This window comes from Cydia amplana, chromosome 6 (assembly GCF_948474715.1).
Source record: "Cydia amplana chromosome 6, ilCydAmpl1.1, whole genome shotgun sequence".
Classification (NCBI taxonomy): Eukaryota; Metazoa; Arthropoda; class Insecta; order Lepidoptera; family Tortricidae; genus Cydia; species Cydia amplana.
Genome location: NC_086074.1, coordinates 20,193,249 through 20,210,780, shown reverse-complemented (window position 1 = coordinate 20,210,780; position 17,532 = coordinate 20,193,249). Strand labels below are relative to the sequence as shown.

Genomic DNA, 17,532 nt, shown 5'->3' with positions numbered 1-17,532 from the left:
GTGGTATTGTCAAAGTGTAGCGACTTACCTACCTGATCATAGTGACACTTACGAAAGCTAGGGAAGTAGTACATATTTACACTTTCGAGATTGCTAGGAAGACTAAATAGTTTTGATATTGTAAATACCTACTTACAGTTAAAAGGCATGAGAATATGTAATAGTACATTACGATACAAGTGCGCAAAGTAGAAAATTCGCAACTAGTGGCGATAAATTCGACACGAGTTGCGAATTACCTTTCCGTGCGTGTATTTTACAACGTTTTACAGTACAAATGGCCCTTAAAATTTTTGACATAGGCACGTATTATTGCCCTTAATCCCACCCTAGAGCGGCAAGTAGCACCATATGTACGGTAAAAAACATAATGGCTACAACCACAATGGTCACAATGGATTTAATACAATCACTAAACAAACCATCAACAATGATTAAGGCGGTACAGTGTTGCAAGCCTTCAGCAACAGAGCTGGATATCTAGACTATCTAGGGCATCTAGGCTTTTGATCGGTGACGTAACGGACTTTCTCTAAACATTCCAGAATTTAGGTAACCACTGCCTCACAAAATACCTACGGCAGGCAAGGCATATTTGTATGCATCACAAAAAGTTTTTGTAGAAGTGACTTTGTCTATTGCACAGAGTAACTTTTTTCTAGAGATGCACCGGATATCCGGTTACTATCCGGTATCCGGCCTATCCGGCCGTTACTTTAGTATCCGGCCGGATACCGGATAGTGACCTACTATCCGGCCGGATACCGGATAGTAAAATTAACACATTTTGGGGTAAAAAATGGAATCTAAAAAACAGTCACGGTCATAATTCTAACGATCCAGTAGATAGAAATGAATACGTAACCAATGTCACACAATACCACAGAATAAATAATAGTACTAAGTACAGAAGACTCACTCTCTAACAAAACGCGTCTGTTACGATCAGCACAGATCCTCTAGGTGGCGACAGCGCCACGCGCGGCTTATGGCTTTCCCCAAAATTGGGGCCGAATGGATGTACTTTTAGCTACCTGTAGCAAAACGACGAAATCGCGGAGTGAGACACGCCTGACAATACACTTATTTGTTTACACAAAAATACGCGTGCACACTTGTAACTATAAACGAACTTACTACGTAATGACATGATAAAACTCGTTACGATCCTAGAAATGTGTCCGCGCGAACGTTCACTACGAAACAGGTCGAAACCTGCACGACGCGCACCTGCAAAACTCAAAATATAGGTATAGTTCCGCCGGCCGAATATCCGGTGGCCGGATACCGGATATTCGGCCAGTTTCAAGGCCGGATATCCGGTATCCGGCCAAACAACTATCCGTTGCATCTCTAGTTTTTTCATACCCATTCATAGACACAAAGATAAGTGTTTTTGCGTTTTTAATAAGGGTCTCTATTGTTTACCAAATAGTTTAAAGCCATGATGTATTGTTTGCCCGCATTATCGTTAGTCATAATTCAATTTTTGTTCAGAAACGTGTCACTTTTCAGGATTGCCATAAAACAAACCTAACCTAACCTATCTATAGGATAACCTAACGAAAATCCTGAAATGTTAATGGTTTCAGTTTTATGACTAATGATAATATGACAAACAATACCTTATGACTTAAAACTGTATGGGAAACAACGGGAGCCCTTTTAATAATCATCATGATTTTCGATTTTATTAGTGCTATCTTTGTATTTCATCTCAACAAAAGCTAGCCTGCAATCATTCTTATAAATGTCTTTAGACACTTCAATCATATCAATCAGCAGTTACGAAGATTTTACGAAATAAATAATATCACATACAGATACACGCCAAAAACATAACCCCGTTTAAACCGCGCTCAGTCGGGTAACAAAGGCCGGATATTAGAACGACCCAGAGCCATGGATCATAAGCACTCGATGATGCACAAACTAGGTTTAATCAAAGTCAAAACCATCTCCACAATTATGTACTTTATTCCGTTATGTTAAGGCCAATTGTGTTTACATATTATTGACAACAAAATGTCACATGTCGGAACCGTTTGGCAGCGGTATTTGGAGTGAACGAACTGTCTTGTTTGCTAGTGGTCTGCAGTTAGCGCAGATAAAGAACTGCATACTATGGAGTTGACATTTTTGGGAATTGTGTCTTTATAGTTGGTAAATACTAATACAGTAGGGCCTTGATAATCCGTACATAGCCTAATCCGAACGTCGCTGTAATCCGAACTGCCGAGTGACTCCTTTCTCTGAACTGACGATGAGATCATAGCCCAACTTTCGCAGAGGACTGACTAATCTGGATGTGACGAGTCTTTTATTGACGATTCTTCGGCTCTTAATGTCAAAGAAATTCCCCACTCGCAAGCTATATCGGCATTGACCACTTATTTGGACTGGGCTGATGAAAGATGCTACGTAATTTGAGGGACAAATAGAACCCGGCAGACTACATTAGATGAGTTCTTAAAATGATTTGTTCGCGTTTATTTTGTGTTAAGGTATTTTCTTGATTAATTTCTTTGTTTTTGTTACTTTGGAGTCTCAGTAAATATGTTTTTTTTAGAATATACCATTTTTTTTTTTATAACATACTATAATCCGAACGCTTCGCCAGTCCGGACAAGGGGTATTTTTTTAAAGTTCGGATTAACGAGGCCTTACTGTATTGCAAATGATTGTTTAATATATCCGCGTGATACCCGATCTAACTTATTTATTTTTAGTGCATGTATTACCTACATACAAATTTACATTATTTTATTACAGATATATTTGACAATGCTAACATGTCTAAACTCACGTTTAAAGCATACTGAAACATAAGTTACTAATTTAATTATAGCATATCAGGTCTTGTGTGACGCATGCAACTGATATTAGGTTATATAAAGCAGGAGCATAAAACGATTATGTAAAGGCAGATAATCTCCAGGCGGTAGTCAAATACACTCACGGCCAAATTAAACGGGACACGTTATATGATTATTTAAGTACACTGGGTATTACGATCCGGAATGAAGATGATCCTTTTGTCACGCGATGCAGTTTTCTGACGTCAATTAGTAAAACGACGATATCAAAAGATTGCATCACTTCATTAGCATTCATCTTGACTCAAGCATTCATTTTTTTGTAATAAGTCCTGCCAAGGTCCTAGTGTGGCTACCACTAGTTTGGCACTGACATAAACGCCATCGAGAACGTAATTTTCTTTCTATGCAACTCGCTCGAACTCGCATATTAGTGCGAGCAAGATGTATAGAAAGTAAATTACGTTTTCGATAGCGTATATGTCAGTTTTGACACTGTCAGTGACTCATGGTACGGGCCCTGGAATTACCAATGACTGGTATTTATATAAACTCGTCAGTTTTGGTATGCGGATCAAAGGTGGCTAGGTACTGTGAGACTGTGACAGAATATTAATAAATTCTGAATCATATATTTAGACTTTACGTAAGTACAGTCAGAAGCAATAGTAGCGGATGAAATAAAACAACGCACCAAAAGTATCTATCTATAACTGTGGTATCATTTGTGCACATTGACTTATCAATTTAGTTCGCGAGATCCAGTGGTCGTGGGTTCAAGTCCCGCCCAAGACAGTGAATTCTGCCACTTATTTATTTCTAAGTTCAATGCTATTGGTTTTATCTTCGCTGGTGTAGCTCACTGGCTCAGTATAGTAAACTATTATTTATTCTGGCCCTGAAGACCTCTGCAACTCTATATTTCCGACTAATATCTAAATGAATAGGTATGTCGTCACACATCTTAAGTTTAACTTCGGTTAAGAAAACATCCGCACAGAGTAATTACTACTTCAAATTGCCTTTATTTGTTTACATAATGAATAGCTCTGATTCACTTGATAATTGGAATAATACAGCAGTTATTAGAAAAATCGTAGATGAGTATTTCTTAACAATTTCAATTTTGAAACTTACAGATGCTCAAAAGTACAAAGTGCTCAAAAGTACAAAGTGTATCTGTACATTTGCACTTTTAGTTCTGATAATAGAGGCTTTGTTCAGATATTTGTGAACATCCTGACCGCCCTGAGCTTTATTCTATCGTCTTTCGATTTTCCATATTATATTCACTGTGTAGGTACTGTCCACAAATTTAATTTCAGCACCATTTTGTACCTTTTCACAGTGACAATCAAATCAATATGAAAGCCGCTAGGGAAGGGACCTCATACTATTGTCACTGTGCCAAGGTATGAAATGGTATTGAAATTAAATGCCTTGACCGTAAGAACGTAAAAGAAAACTTCAATAAGTAATTTATAGAAATTTTTAACACGTTTTCTCCTAAAGGGATAGTGATTTTAATGAAAAAAAGATTTTTCTAAGAAATGTTCGGATGTCGATACATTTGTTAAAAAAAATTATACGTTTCATACATAATAGCACATTCATATAATAATGTTAACAGTAGATACATCATTCACTAACCCTCCGCGCTGAATTATTAAATGGTATACTAAAATCTGCATTCAAAAATCAACCATAGCTCATCAGTACAAGGTCGTAAATGAAAGTGGAACTAATATCGGTCTATATTAGTGTGCGTAACTCTAGAATGCTAGCGCGCGCCGGATTCTTGCGCAAACGCCGAATTGCTAATTTCACGGATTTTAATTTAAAAAGGACTTATGCGTCTTTGTAGGTTTTAATCCGGGTGACTTCCTTACTCTAACGTCGAACGAACAAAATAGAAGTTAACCAAGAGTTTCTAACATTATTTGATTTATGCACAATCTTACAAATAACATATATACATCCCGCTTAACCCTCACTTTCAATGAAAATTACTACACTCCGAGTCAATCTAATTAGAGATTTTCATAAATCAGATAAAGTACCTGTAATATGAGCTGTTATTGTTATTTGAATAAGTTCTAGTGTAGTGTAAGATAGAGTGTAACATTTCACAGAACTCTTTAAAACTCGCCCTTGCCCCCCACCTAAGATGGTGTCTAGTTAGTAAGATAAAAACACAAGGAATACCTACAGCATTAATTAATTGCGTAACCTGCGTTTTATTTCACAAATAATGGAAAATAATTACTTAAAAATATAAAATAGAAATACAAATGTTTTATGAGGCTACATATAATTAGCTAATTGTTTAAGTTCTGACATTGCATTTTGCTATGCACATCGTACAGATTACAGTAAAGAGCAGTAAAGGAGGTGTGCAATTTAACGAAATAGGAACCGCAACGAGCGTTACACAACACGCGGAGGTTATTAACATTAACACTTATCAAGTACTTGTTAAACCGTTAATGGATATTAATGGACGCTCCTTGATTACATTGGGACCATGCAAAAGGCAGGGGTTAAACTTTATATGACTTCTTTTCAGACTACGGTAAAGGCACAGATCTAAAATGACACGCTAAAAGATAATTGATGTGTACATAAGGGAAGCCATAACGTATAAGAATATTTCCTGGGTGCGAAAGAAGCAGAAATGTGAGATGCTTGAACTGTGTGCTTTAAAGTAATCGACTTCCATTTCTAAAAGGCTGTAAGGCCTTAATAAAAGTATTTAAGACCAAGTTCGGCCAGGCCAGGCCCATTAGGGCTCACGCTAGACGTCCATAATATATTTATTTAGGGTCGCCGTCATCGAAAGCGATATTATTATTAGGTCCCGTTACCCAACATAACTGCTTCACGTATTTGGCGCAGTCTTTCCCTGGCCTTTTTCCAGAATTTCTTATGCTTAGTTACGCCTTTGTTGTGCCATTACTACTTTTCTCTACATTTTGTATTTTTTTAATTGTAAGTAGTCATCTCCATTCAACGTAACAATTACAAATTAAGAATTAAGTATCGTATTTAATAAAGAGAACAAATCATTAAAATCCTTGCCTACACAAAAGAAAACTGTATTTTTTGTAACACGTGATTACTTCCATTATGCGAATTAGACTGATTAACAATACAAATTTCGTATAAAACGTGTCCTAGTAACCCAAAACTCCGCCGAAATAGTTCGTGCATTGCACCGACAGGTTTTATTAGAGAACGCACGACAAGGAATGGTACCAAGTGAAACAGTATATTTAAAGGTAAAAGCTATCTTTGAACCGACACTTGAATACGACTAGAACAAAGACGACTTATTTTCATGGAAATTTGACATTAATGTTTACATTGGCTCACTCGCTGATCTGATGATGGAAACCGGAGGTTGCCATAGGAATTCTGTGATACAACAACGCAACTTCATTGTGTTTCGGTTTTTTAGAATTGTCTCGATGAATATTATTCGACGGTTGAAAGATAATTACAGTCAGTGATAAAAGTTTGTATCAAAACTGAAATAGGGTAACGGCACCAGTGGCCAGCCAGGTACCAGTGGTCAGCCTTTTGAGTCGTTTATTGGTCATAAATATCTGGTATATTCGTTTAAACAAATCGCGAGTACTCAAATAGGAGCTTTGATTCCTTATTGGTTAATACGTCACACGACAGGTGCGGTGAGGGAACGGGGGGAAGAAATATACTCGTTCATAGAGGTGCTGTTTGTCGACGAGTGTAATAGTGTCATGTCCGCCATATTTTTTACTGCACGTGGTGTTCTCTTAACAGGCAAGAAAAACTATGTTTTAATGTTAAAAGTTATCTTTTTTGTATATGATTGGTTTATTTATTAGTTTATCTATTAAATTGCATTATATTTGAATGAAAATATCAATATTTCACTTATAAATTGAGGGGGCTGGCCACTGGATAACACTTTTTTCCAAAGAATCCAGTGCCCAGCCCCCCACGGCTGACCTTTGGGTTATTCGTTTATTTTATTATTTTCTAGCCAATGCGACCGTTAGGACCGTTAAATTTACATTTTCAAATTTAGTTAGGCATGCCCTAGTCAATTTAAAGTAAAACCCAGTAGTCAGCCCCATTTGAAATAACGTTTTAATGCGGCTGAGCACTGGGTTTCGCGGATCCAGTACTCAGCCATTGACCTTGCTTGGTACGTCGCCGCCTAAAATATGTCCACATTTTTAAACCCTATCTCATTGAAGTAAGGTTCAAAAGTGTATACATATTTTTGACGTTAACTATACATAACTATCATTTTGCTTTTTCCTGGTCAGTATATGACTTTGTTTATTAATGATAATTAGATCTGCATAGACTCGATTAATTATTTTTTACCGAATACCTACTAGGAACATAATTATATATTACCTGATTTACCTCATTAATTTTTGATGGATTAATTATTAGAAAATAAATATTGCGATTCTTAGTTTGCAAGAATAGTGTTAGTTAATTAAGTACATCCAACAAATTTCGTGTCATAAGAATTGTATCTACCTATAAGATTTTTTTAAATAAGTAAGCAAGCAAGTAAGTAATACATATGTATATGCAAAAAAATTATAAACTAAAATTAAAAACTACAACTAATTACAATAACGATAACAAAAATTATAAAGAAAAAATAAATATTATCGTATCGTTGATTTTGATATAAATATTAGTGATTTTGATCTAATTATTATGAATAGTTTATATAGGCTGAGTACTGGGTACACAGAGGCTGCTTACTGGATTTTGGAGGCTGACTACTGGAGAAAAGTGCCAATTTTTGTTTAAACTTAATTAGAGATATTATAAAGAGGATTGTTATTTTTTTTAATATTGTGTATTAAAACTATGATAAACAATTGATCTAACCATGTCATTTGTTTAATTATCCGACTAATCCTGTAGAAATGCCGAACGTTCAAACTTAAAAAAGTCGTTATAAGGCTGACTACTGGTGCCTTTACCCTATTCGTCAAAAAACTTAGGTGCCATTAGTATTACGAGTAGTTTATATGTAGCTGTGTGTGTAACGTAACCATTCATCTCAACTCATTTATCGATACCTATATTAAATGTTGACTTACTACATTCTACGTTTGTTTATCTATCGCGTGATAGATGGCTATAGCGGAGCGGGGCCTGTTTGCGGCTGTCATTAACTGATCTGCATACAATACAATGACAGTGAACGTTGACTTGACTGGCTAGAGGCTGAAGTACACTAAAGGCAGGTAGACAGGCCAGAGGTGTGGTCTTAATGGTTGCATGTCCACAAAACTTAATACCAATAACAAGTTAACATTCTAAAACCTATTCATAATTTTGTGTGACTATGTCAGGGATAGAACGGACCCACCCTACCATCTCGAGGCAAATAGTACGTAAGTCGGACAATACCTCTGTGAGAGACCCCACACTAGTGTCTTTTGAGACACCGACGCCCGGAGACGTTAGAGTGGGGTATCTCTATGACTGCGACTTTTGTGTGCCATTCTAGCTAAAGACTCGCTCGCAGTAGGGCTCAACCTTAATAAAACTGGGTACACTTGAACTATTTGATATTTGACATACTTTAGTGAACTGTTCCACTTGTACTTTCACAGTCAAGTGGTATCCAGAATAAAATGTAGGGAATTAATAACAGTGTGGGATACATATGTTTATGATACCGTGTTATGTTATCAATTAAAGTTATCCTTTTATTTTCATGGTTCTAGTTAAATATGAGTAAACCTTTTCATTTCTATTTTCACGAAAAAATAATTAATAATAAAAATTAACTGACTAAAATGTTTAGACTTAATGAATAAAAAAAATTAAAAATTCATTTTTCAATTATTAAATAAGAACTTGAGAAGAGAGCACCGTAAAATGGGGTGAGTAGGGTCAAAACTGAAATTCAAACCTCGATAACATTTTATTTTTACATATTCAAACTGAATGGTGTATATAATAAGTGTTTCGGACGTTTGTATTTTAGTTTTTATTTTATTTTGAGTAGTTCCATTTCATAACTTTGACGATAAAGAGGAAAACCCACCTCACCCCGTAGTGCCTCGTATTTGGGGTGAGAGGGGTTTTCATACAAAGGTGATTTTGTTGCATCGATTTTTTTATGCGTATTACTATAGCTCCATTTTAAATTGGAATACATTATTTTTGTAGCAGTAGCCTTAAAATCCCTTTAACCCTCTCAAACCTTCTCTCCCCATTCATAACCCACCTCTCCCCGCGAAACCTACTCACCCCGTTTTACGGCACTACAAATCCGCATTTATTACTAAATATTAAAAACGGGTTTTAAATTTCCTAATAACTTTGTGCACTGCTATGCAAATGGTATTCAAAGCCGGCGCGGGCATCACAATACCTTACCATCGTCGACTTCAAATGACCATCATTACACCTTATTTCAACGTATTAAGTCCGACTTGTGGTCATTCGATGTTGCTGTTATTTAGTACCACGCATGAGTGGTTGACAGTGGTCATTGCGCACAGCTCCACCCTCCAACGTCATTGATTCGCTATTGAACTACTACATATTATTGAAGGATATCAATACATAGTAAGGATATATATTTATCAAAAAGTAGTTTGCAGGTCGGGTCAAAAACGTGCGTCTTTTCTGTGAAAATTATACGATTTGGATAAATTTTTGAAGTGAAACTTCCACATTAGCGGCGCTGGGCACTTTTTGAGGTGGGGAAAAAAATGATAAACTCGAGACAGCGTAAGGCGATCACGTAAGGTTTAGATGGCCACTCATTTAGATGGCATTTAAATCAATATAGAAAAACTTAATGACATAATTCAATAAAGCTACATCTTGATGAAATCGCTAATAAAAGTGAACTCTAGTGCTGGTGAATAAAACTCAAAATATCATGACTAAATATATTTAGATGCGAGGTCTACAATGTAACTTTACAATTTCCATTCGAATTTTAAACAATTAACGCTACAAATTTGAATTTCGACTTTTAAACAAGCTCACTGACCAGCAATTTCGGAACTAAAGTCTTTCAATATAAAGGAGGATGGGTCAATTTTACATAGTGCTGCAGACATTTTGGAATAGTCATTGAGTTTTCACTTCTGTCAGCAATCCCGGAGTGCAACCCGTTGTTTTTTCTAGACTTTCATCATACGTACTTACAAATTTAAAGAAGTAGGAGTTTTTATATCGTAAATTTTCCTGAACTTTAAACTGGCTAATTAGATAATTCGATGCGAAACGTTCGCGACGCTTAATTAGCTGCACAAATAACGTCATCGTATATACAGTTAAGAGCAGAAATCTCTAGGTTTACCTATATATAACGTACTGGGTGAGTTCTGGACCACGACACGGACTGACAAAAAAATATGAAAATGGAACGACATTTCCCAATGGAAGAAATCGAGAAAAAATAATCTTAAAAAATATCAGGCAGCGAGTAATATCTTCAAGATAAAAACATCCGAGGCGTAAACATGATGGGAGTGATTGCAAGACTCATCTTCGAGCGATTCTGTATAATTCAATTGGTTTGAGAGCGATTGGGCCGATATCCAAGCGGGTGCCAGTGCCAGTGGATAATTTTTATTTGATATCTTCACAATACCGTAAAATGGGGTGAGTAGGTGCAAAACTGACATTCAAACCTCGATAACTTTATTTTTACATATGCAAACTGAATGGTGTATATAATAAGTGTTCGGGACGTTTGTATTCTTTTTAGTTTTTATTTTATTTTGGGTAGTTCCATTTCATAACTTTGACGATAAACAGGAAACCCCACCTCACCCCGTAGTCCCTCGTAGTTGGGGTGAGTTGAGTTTTCATACAAAGGTGATTTTGGAAGATTGTTGGTTTTTTTTTTATTATGAGTATTATTATAGCTCCATTTTAAATTGGAATACATTATTTTTGTAGCAGTAGCCTTAAAAATCCATCTCACCCCCCTTTCATCCCTTCTCTCCCCATTAATAACCTAACTCTCACCGCGAACCCTACTCACCCCATTTTACGGTATAGTATTTCCATTCTAATTATAGGATAATAGGATGACTCACGCTAGACCGGGCCGGGTCCGGGCCCAGGCGTCCGACATGTCATTTTAAATGACGGCTGAGCGATGATTATGTGGTATTTTCCATATAAAACGAAGCGCCGGAAGCACCGTCCCGGCCCCGGTCTAGCGTGAATCATCCTTATAATGTACTCTAATTAAAGAGTCGATCATCTTAAACTCTACTATTGCTGTTATCTCTTCTTGTTTATTCTATAATACGAGTATCATCATCCTTTAAGGAAGACTTCACGCTAAAACGATCCGGGTCCAGGCCGAGACTTCCAACACTTCGTTTTCTGTGACGGGTGATCGGTGATCATGTGATGCTTTCTATAGAAAATTGAAATGTCGGGCGCCTCGGCCCGGGCCCGGGTCATTATAACGTACGCGTAAGTCATCTTTGACACGTTCCATTTAACAGCCAGTTTAATTGAGATACGCGTCGTACTCGTGAACGGGTGCTGTTTGTGGAGACGGGTCTGTTTAAGCTAACACGAATATATTTAGTAACTTTATTTTTTAATTTAATTGCAGTGAGACGCCTCATTCGGTTCTCGTATGTTTTTTTTTTCTCGTAATGTGTTAATCATACAGGATTGTGACTCTTGGAGACCCTATACATCTCTAAGGATAATTTGATAAACTATGTTATTTTTTAGTTCTGACACTTAGAGACATTTACACCTCTAAATAAGTTTAGATTTTTTTTTCCATGTATCTGTTTTGTTTTTATTTTAATATTATTATTATAGTTTTTTTATGTAATTCGACATTAAGAGACCTTATACATCTCTATGTAATTGTATTACGTTAGTTTGATTTGGTAGTTGTAGTTGTATTTAATAATTGTTGATGTATAATTATTATTATTTTGCTTTTATGTAAATTCAATGTTGACGTGTAAAAGTGCCCTTGTGGCCTATTTGCTGAATAAATGTTGAAGTTGAAGAAGTTGAAGAAGTTGAATTGAATCTAATTATATAAATAATCGCATTTTTATCCGACATCTAAATCGTCTCCCAAGGAAAACTGGCGTGAGTCACAGTTTTTGCGTCTGAGACTGTGACCGGTTATTGCATTGTTTTTAGACGTTATGCAAAAAATCCGATGAGGTCGTTGCGTCAGTGATGAACATAAAACGCGCCGGCGCACATGGGGGAGACGCTGCTGACTTAAGCCTTTGGCGATTCCATGCAAAATAGAATGCCACGTCGCTGACACAATATTATAAAGAAAATTTATTTTCGTCTTTATTTTTCAAACAAAAATAAACATTTTTTACCGCCGGGACATGCTGATTATTTTGAAATTTTGCATAAAACATTTTATCAAATACCTAACTGTTGAGGCCTAGGCTCCTTTCTAGTGGTGCAGGGATGCCTAAGTGGATCTTCAATGAAGACTTATTATTTTAACGTGTGTACAGGGATTTATTAGAAAAATTAAATTAATTTAATACAGTACAACTACAAGTACAGTTTGTCGTTTCAATGTATTTTGGAAGATTGCCGTTGGCTGCTGGCGGCGGACGTTATATACGCATCCGATCGTTGCCGATCTTCGAATTTCGGACGCAATCGGCCGTCCGTGACGTCACATAGGATGCGTTCTGAACACCTAACTTTCCCTTCTAGTCATCATACCGCTATGACTGCCGTTGATTAGGTAGATGACCTACTAAACTCCTTTCATCGTATACCTAATACGTATCCTACGGGATTAGGCCTCCGAAACTATAGGTACCTACTGCGTCTACACTAATCTTCCGGTGGCATCCTAAACTAGCCCAGGGCCCAACCACCCAAGTTTTCCGGTCATCAGTCAGCTTATTCAGCTGGTGCAGGGTCAGTATTTTACGAGCGGCCTCGGCGTGAACATGCCGATCACGTACCTACCCACGACACTAACAGCAACGCTGGCCATTGGTGGTCTTTGCGATAAATAAATATTATAGGACAATTTTACACAGATCGACCTACATAGTATCACAGTAAGCTCAGTAAGGCTTATGTTGTGGGTACTAGACGACGATATATAATATATATACACTAGAAAACATCCATGCCTCAGAAAAAAATGTATTTGGGAAAAACACACAAATGCCCTTACCAGGATTAAAATCCGAGAACTCCAACTTCATAACAGAGTCACTACCGACTAGGCTAGGAGGCCGTGAATAGGCCTCTTAACCTAGTCGGATTAAAAAGGTTTACGAATGATCGCAGCATTTATCGCATAAAACAATGTGGACAATGTTACTGTGTCCATCCTTCTGCAATAGTCTAACCTACGTTCATTCTACCAAAGTAGCCTTTCTTTTGTATATCCAAAGCCTCTCATTCCTAGCCCTAGAGATGAATTGTTTTTATTATTAAAGACGATAACGATCTCTTTAGACAAAGTATACGTTTAATGTTCTCCAGCGATAGCACTCCTAAAGGTACCACTTGTCCCAGGCGGTTGGTGAAGATGTTGCGTGGTGATTCTTTAGTAGATATTAGCTGAGTTTTGGGACATTTATAACTAGTTTATATGATAATTAAATGTTTCTTGATTATGGTGTAGTGTAGGTACTATCAACTAAAGTCCCAAAGACTTTTTCCTAGACAGAATCTAGAAAAAGAACTCTGCGCACAAATACCTAATCCTAAATGATGTCTATTGAACCAAAAGTGAATAGCATCAAGCGTTAGGGTGCGCTCGGAACGGATTGAAAGAAAATGAATAATCGAAGGGGACGGGGTATGGGGTGCGTCGCGTGGAAATTCGTGCGGAAAGAAGCGGCGGTAATTCTTGACACGTAACATTTGTCATTGCTGTGGCGAGTTCTGTGTGTGTGTCGAGTTTATTAGAGCGTGTGCAGTTTGGTTATGGTTGCTTGCAATGGAGCCAATTACACCATGGTGAAAGAGATAAGAAATTTGGTGATAGAAGAGATACCTATTATACACTTGAATTTTATTTATACTCCCTATAAGGGTCTATGGTATTATACCTAATGGTTAAATCTAAATGAACAATGTAAATAATGGCTGAGAGGAATACCTCAACAAAAATGAAGAATATAAACATACAATAGGTATTATTATTTTAAAATATAATTATTAAAGGGCCACAAGCAACGAATAATTACGAAAGTTTTAAATAAAAGCAACAGATTAGACGCTATTTGTTAGCGTTAAGTTTAATAGGTAAATTGTGCAACTTAAAATTAAAATTAAATCGAGTATAAAAAATGTAGAGTCGAAATAATATTTATAAATTGGCATAGGTTGTGCAAATATTTATATTCCGTGTATTTCCGGTTACCTAATAATTATATAAATAAATCCACCAAAAATTACACACGTGCGATTAAAATCACCGATCGCAACGCAACCGGCAGACGACGCAACAATATGGATCCTCGTATAACATATCCATTATTTGGAAACGCTCATTTAATTGGCACACTCCGTTTCATGTAAATTACTTAATTACAATGCAAATGCTTCCTTAAAATTCGCGAAATTTCGGAAAATCCGGTGAAAATCTCGACCGCCCGACCCCGAACCCTCTACGCGCCGGTCGCTTGGAAAACTAGCAAAATACAGTTTTCTTAATTCTAGGACTTACATTTAGAACTCCTTAGATATCTCCACGTCACACTGCAGTTGTATTCACAGCACAGACACGTTATGTTAGAACAGCGATTACCGCGCGTCGGCCATTGCGTGCGATCTCAGCGGAGCGCAGAACGCGAGTGCGGCGCTCCGGGGCGCGAGCTCCGCGCCGAGCGGCGGCGCCGTGTGCCACGCTAGAACCAAAACGATACAAGCGTTAATACTCCCCTTGTATTTTACGACGTTTGTAGATGATGGGAAGTGGTAGAGGCCTTCGCTTCGGCGTTTTGCACGCGACGCCGCTTTCGCAGTCAGGATCCTGGCTGCCGGTGCAGCCTCAGCGGTTTCGACGCGTTTTAGCATACGGTGCTACCTACTTAGATTTAAGTCTTAATTATTTTTCTATTTCAAATTATAGTTACCTGCAAGGTTGCAATTAACATATCTAACATGCAAAGAAAATTAATATTATTGTCAATTGTGAATTTAGGCAATGATACCGTTTTAAGTAGATATAATGTCTAGATAGAATCCTCTAAAAAAACGTTAACTAAGTACCTACTTGAAAAGTTTACCACTATGAGTCAAATCTAAATTTTACGGTATATTAATGTTTCTTCCTCAAAGTGATTAATACGACTAATTAGCGCTACTAGAAAATAACCATAACAGCAATAAAATAAAAAATACCACTAATGAACACGTGGTAAAATTACTGCAATTAGGCTTACTGAGGGAATCGCGCAGCTTGGCTAATCGTTACTTAGTAAATACAAACTACGTTTAAGATTATTATTTACGAACACGGGACTTAATCGCGTATAATTAAGTTTCAAAATTACGTTTAGAGGACGGCATTGTCCCCGTGGTCTCAAAAAAATACCAGTGATCAGCCTTTTTCGAGCCCGTCCGATCCCTACTAACTATACCTAAATATATTATTTCAATATTATACCTACAATCAAACGTAGGTAACTTTGTCTGTCTGTTACATCTTCAAGCTACAACCACTGAACCGATTTAGATGAAATTTGGTTACTTGAATACTTTTTAACAATCAACGTAGTCATCACACTGATTTAAACTTTCACGATTTTTACACATTATTAAATTGTACACCAGGAAGCGCTGGTGAATGAATGAATGAATGAATGAATGATAATTTATTCGAAACACACATACACAACAACACTAAAATAGGCTTAAATCTAGGTAAATTAGTAGGTAAGTAACAGTGCTGCGAGGGGTTCCAGAAAAGGATAACACTCAGCATGTGTCGTAGCACATGAGTTGTGTTACGACGCTGATTTTCAGTGTACCCATTGACACTTAAAACAAACACAAAACAACACAGAACATAAAAACAAAACCGAAGCAGAATACAACAGAATGTGCAGTTGACACTGTAATTTGTTTATAAAACCGGGACATGTTTATTTATAAATATTTGTACAATACATAAATAGATACATATGTCTATATAAACTCTATAACACAGAGGTCGGTATAAATACAGGTGAGGGTAGGTCGGCTAGGTGGAGATCGTTTGTTCCTTGAGAAGGTGTAGTTTCAGTTTAGATTTGAACACGTATAGTGAACTGGCATTTCTTATTGGTGGCGGGAGGTTGTTCCAGCACCGCGTGGCTGCGTACCGGAAGCTGCCACGGAAACTAGCCGACCTGTGTCTTGGACAGATGAGGCGGGAGGCTTGCCTTACGTGTTTACGGGAGAACGTGAGTCTTTCATAGAGGTACGATGGTTGTTTGGTCAGCATAATCCCGAACAAGAGGGAAGCAAAGTGTAATTTTCTACGGGCCTCCATCTTAAGCATATTGCCACTATTTAAAAACGGCGTCACATGTGTTCGCGGTGGAATCGGAAAACAGAATCTGGCACAAGCATTCTGAAGCCTCTGTAGCTGAGTTTTTGTACGAGATAACAAGCAGTTTCCAATTACCGTATCCGCGTAGTTTAGTTTAGACAATACAAGGGTGTCACAAAGTTTTATTCGCATGTCAACACTTAAATAGTTCCGAATCTTGTATAAAACTGTGAGGCGGTAAAAACAATTACGTACAGTTTCAAGAGCGTGATTTTCAAACTGCAGTTTCTCGTCCATAATTACTCCCAGGTTTCTGGCTTCTGACACGCGAGGAATGATTTCGTCTAGAATACGGACCTGTGGGTTGCGTAGTATTGTATTTGCCACTTGATGTTTCGTACCTAGTATTAAAAACTTTGATTTCAAGGGATTCAGAACTAAACTGTTTTTCTTAGACCAGTATGCAACCTGATTGAGATCTTGATTTAATTTTGTAATGGCTAAATTAGTGTTTTCAGGCTTAAACGAAATATACATTTGTAAGTCATCTGCATATAAGTGGCATTTACAATTGTTGATATAATTTATTATGTCGGCGCTGTATAAAATGAAAAGGATGGGCCCCAAAATAGATCCCTGAGGGACGCCCCTGGTGACTGTGGTCCTTTCGGAGACCAAGGATAAGCCCTCCGAGTTTCGCACTTCAACCTGCTGGGTCCGCTCGCCAAGGTATGAAGCGAACCAGTTTATTGCCTTACGATCAAATCCGTAGTACGTCAGTTTCGATAATAATAACAAATGGTTGATTGTATCGAATGCGCGTGAAAAATCTAGCAGGACCAGGATAGTGGCATTCCCATCATCCTGAGCAGCGAGGATATCATCGACGACGTCGAGAAGGGCAGTTGCTGTGCTACGTTTCTTTCTGAAGCCTGACTGTTTAGGAGGTAAAATATTGTTATTTTCCAGATATTCCACTAATTGTAGACACACAGCTTTCTCTAGTATCTTTGACATTACAGGAAGAATACTGATCGGTCGTAAATCTTTAAGGTTTGTCGGGGACGATTGTTTAGGAATGGGCTTGACCACAGCGCTTTTCCAAGGCTCGGGGAAAACGCCTGTGCTAATTGACTGATTTATAATGGCTGTAATAATAGGCAGAGTGTGTGGTAGGGTCATTAGCAACATGTCGAGAGAGATACC

General features: G+C 37.4%; 1 protein-coding gene across 1 annotated transcript in view; it reads right to left on the bottom strand.

Moving 5' to 3' along the window:
* The window catches only part of LOC134649063 (mucin-2), a 96,357-nt gene extending 81,705 nt beyond the window's left edge, over nucleotides 1-14,652 (bottom strand). Inside the window, exon 1 of the mRNA XM_063503777.1 lies at nucleotides 14,518-14,652. The gene's annotated coding sequence lies outside the window, so the exon portion shown is untranslated. The remainder of the gene's footprint in view (nucleotides 1-14,517) is intronic.
* Nucleotides 14,653-17,532: the final 2,880 nt, after the last annotated feature.